This window comes from Pteropus vampyrus, unplaced genomic scaffold, assembly GCF_000151845.1.
Source record: "Pteropus vampyrus isolate Shadow unplaced genomic scaffold, Pvam_2.0 Scaffold233, whole genome shotgun sequence".
NCBI lineage: Eukaryota > Metazoa > Chordata > Mammalia > Chiroptera > Pteropodidae > Pteropus > Pteropus vampyrus.
In genome coordinates, this window is record NW_011889014.1 from 647326 (window position 1) to 651603 (window position 4278).

The following is a 4278-nucleotide window of genomic DNA, read 5'->3' on the forward strand; positions in this document are numbered from 1 at the left end:
GCTCCCCTGGTCCGGCCCGCACTGGCCGGTTGCCAGCCTCGCCCTGGCTGCCTGAGGAGCGCGGCCGGTGCCCGTGACGCACTTAGGAGCCAGCGCCGCTCGGTGAGCCCAGGAGCCCCGGGGCGGGGCCCGGGCCGGGGCGGGGGCCGCGGGACGCTGGGGTCCTGGAGGTGCGAGGCCGCAGCGCTAACTTCCCTGCACCCGCCCCGCTCCGCACGCAGGATCACCAAGCACGCACAGTGAACCCCATTCCACAGAGGAGACCGAGACCCCGCGAGTTGCCCGAGTCTACGCAGCCAGGACGGGAACGAGCTGGGGGTGGGGATGGGGATCCAAACCCGGTTAGATGGCTCTGGTTTCTTTTCGCTCCGACTACGCACTTCATCTGGTTGTACGCAGCGCTTAGAGGATCTGACATTGCACCGACATAAACGGCCACCGAGCGCTAATAATTGGGCTTTGTTTGAAAAGGGGCCACAGCATCTTTCTGTACCTCTTTTTTTTTTTTTTGCGCGGGTATGACCCGCGTTTGAACACTCTCCCCTGGGCGAGGAGCGCGCTGAGTGGCCCGGGCTCGGCAGAACCGAGGACCAATGCGTGCGGACTCTGCGTGTGTGCTGGGTGCGGGTCCCGCGGCCCCAGCGACCCAAACCCGGCGGACCGCGCGCAGCGTCCGGACCAGGAGGTGCCGGCGGCTGGGAGGAGGGCCCGCTGGGCGGCGGGCGCTCGGCACAAAGTGTTCCAGAACACCGCGGGAAGGCCTGCCAAATTCGCGGCGGGCCTGACGCGGAAACGCAGATAATGGGGCGGGACCGGGCGCACTGCCCCGGCCGGCTGCGAACCGCGCTGCGAACGCGCCGCATGGTGCGGCGCGAAGGCCTAGCGAGAGGAAACGGAGACGCGCCGGCCTACCTGGGCAACCCTCCTACAGGTGGGCCGCAAGGATACCAGATGACACTGAGTCCCACACCGTGTTCCAGCAGGAGCCGGGCCAGCGGAATTGGGAGTCTGGACCCATTAGTATTTGTTGAGTGAGACCTAGTCTGCCAGGCGCAGTGATTTTTTAAATCTACATTAAAATCCTCAACCTTCTCGATAACCCTCGGGCAGTTTCTAGGTTGGGGAAACTAAAGCTGGGAGGTGGGTAAGGATGCCTAGTGCTCAGGAACCACTCAGTAGGAACATTTGCCCAAAACTCAGGTCCCTCGTGTGCTTTCCATTCCAAACCCATTTCATTCATCCATCCAGTTTAGATATCAATTGGATACCTATGTGTGTCAGATCCCGAGCTAGGGGTTGGGGATGCTGGCACAGGAAGGGAGCCCTGCTGCCTCAGGCCTGGGGGCTGCCACCACTGTCCCGTCGGTATGCTCTGGCTTCCAGATGCCAGTGTGGGCACTAACTGTGACAGCGCCCCCAGGCTTCCTTATCTGTAAAGTCCTCGGGCTTGTTGCGAGGCTTTAATGAGTTGATACAGGTGATGTGGATAAGACAGAGCCTGGAACTAGGAAGTACTCAGACATTATGAGTCATTATTACAGGCAGGAAAACAGACATTGAACTGGTAATGCCAAGTGAGCAAGAGTCGGGAACAAGGGGCTGTGGGAGGGAGAGCTGAGCTGGAGGGAGGGAGAGAGAAGGGGAGGTGCGAGGGACCTTTTTAGGGGAAGATGGATGAGGAAGATGGGAAGAGTTGGTCAAGCAAAAGCTAGCAAAGTGTGAACATTTTAGAAAACGGACCTGGCACCTGTGAAATCCAAAAGAAACATGTCTCCATGGAAGCATGGAGAGAAGTCTAGAGTGGATGGAATGGAGAGCAAAGGGCAAGGCTAGGTAATGTGCAGAGGTGAGCAGCCAGGGCTCAGGGACCCAGAGACCTAGCGAGCCCTTCCACCTTTATCTTAAGCCAGCAAAGAATTGTAAACAGACAGGTGGTGTGGGTTGATAAAAAAAATTACTCTGGCTGCTGAGTACAACTGGACTGGAAGGGGATTCAGAGATCATGCCCCCTAAAAAAAAAAATCAAAAGCAGGGACTCGAAAAAGTACTTGCCCACCAATATTTATTGCAGGACTATTCACAATAGCCAAAAGGGTGGAAGCAACCTAAGTGTCCGTTGATGAATGAGTGGATAAACAAAATGTGCACTAGTATTCAGCCATAAAAAGAAATGAACTTCTGGTACATGTTACAGCGTGGATGAACCTTGAAAACATTATGCTGGTACAATAAGCCAGACACAAAATGGTAAATATTGTATGATTCCACTTATATGAAATATCTAAAATCGGCAAATTCAGGGTGAGAGAGTGTAGATTAGAGGTTACTAAGAGCTGGGAGCAGGGAGGATGGAAAGTTATGGCTTAGTGGGCACTGCATTTCTGTTTGGGGTAATGAAAAGTTCTGGAAATAGGTAGTGGTGATGATTGCACAATATTATGAATGTAATTAATATCGCTGAATTGTATGCTCGAATAGCAAATGTTATGTTCTATGTATTTACCGCAACTTCAAAAATTAATAATATAATATGCCAAAAACCAGTGAACTGTATACTTGAAATGAGTGAGTTGTGGCATGTGAATTCTATCTCCACAAAACTGTTTTCAAAAAACTGTTTTCAAAAAGTCAAATAACAGCAACAACAAAGTGAGTCTAGGGAGATGGTCATAACACAAGTGTCGCTAGGAGACTGTGGCCGTGTGCTGGGCTGGGCTTCGCAGGCCCAGAGAGAAGAGGAAAGTAGCCCAATTGGGAAAACATTTCATTTGGGAGGGGGAGTAGACAGTGCAGTGTGACTAAGTCCTTATGAGACATGGGGGAGCCTGGCTTTCCTCTGCTTTGCCCCATAGCCACTAAATCAGATTTTAGTTCTAATCTTCTCTCTTTAAGAATTTTGGAATCATACAAAAAAAAAATTAAATAATTCCATCTGTCTTTCTCTCTAGAGTCCTTAGTTCCAAGTCCCTTCGGGCCCCCAACCAAGTGGAAACCAATTACCATCCCATCCTATTTTCCCCTCTAATTATTATACAATCAAATACCTAAACTCTGGGGCACTATCAAAACTTGTAGGACAGGAAAATGGGGAGGAGAGCTCACACTTCAAAGAAAGAGAAACTTGTCAAATCAATCCAGGGCACAAAGAGGTTTCCACCAAGGCTCTTTTCCTTTCTTTGTCCTATGATAGAATTTAAAAAATCGAAAGCAGTCATGGCCACATGGTTCTTCAGCACAGTTACAGGAGCCAGAATCAAAGTGAATTCAGCCTGATGAAGAGTGAGCCAAATAATAGATGCTCCCAAAACATTAATACAACAACCCTTTGAGACAGGTGCTAACCAGGACCAGCTTCATAATTTACTGGCACTGTGCAAAATGAAAATGCGGGGACCCTTGTTCAAAAATTAAGAATTTTAAGATAGACACAGCAGAGCATTAAACCAAGCGGGGGCTCTTTGAGCACAAGATCCTGAGTGGTGGCACAGGTCACACTCCCATGAAGCTGGTGCTACCACTTTTTCAGCGTCTTGGACGTGGAAACGGATGGCACAAACTCACGCAAATCATCTGTGGCAGGATGTGAAACCTTCTTAAACTGCAAAATCACAGAAGTGAGGGATGAGCGTCATGAGATGGGATAATGTAAAAGTGTTCCTTTCTATGTGATGACACCATTGGGTGATTCAGGCCCTTCTTGCACATGAGTTTGAGACACGCCTCTGTGCCCACAACATTCATTGTGTGGGGGAGAGACGTCCTTGCAGGAAATCTAAAATACAGCAGTCCTCCCTTATTCGAAGTTCTGCTTTCTGTGGTTTCAGTTATCTGCGATCAATTGATGTCTGAAAATATTAAGTGGAAAATTCTAGAAACAAACAATTCATACGTTTTTAAATTGCACACCATTCTGAGTAGCGTGATGAAATCTTGGCCATCCTGCCCCACGCTGCTGGCGATGCAACTCATCCCCTTGTCCAGCATATCCACACTGTGCATATAATACAATAAGATATTCTGAGAGAGAACATTTTCCTAACTTTTATTATAGTATATTATCACAATTTTCTATTTTATTATTAGTTATTTCTGTTAATCTCTTACTGTGCCTAATTTATAAATTAAATGTTATTATATGTATGTGTTATAGGAAAGAGCATAGCATATATAGGGTTTGGTACTATCTGTAGTTTCAGGCATCCACTGGAGGGTCTGCAACACATCCCCACAATTAGGGGGAATTACTGTACATTTCCAAATTACATGACTAAATTCTTT

General features: G+C 48.7%; 1 protein-coding gene across 1 annotated transcript in view; it reads right to left on the bottom strand.

Annotated features, from left to right (window-relative positions):
- Positions 1-4278, bottom strand: part of EVA1C (eva-1 homolog C) — a 77463-nt gene that overhangs the window by 72703 nt on the left and 482 nt on the right. The window lies entirely within an intron of this gene.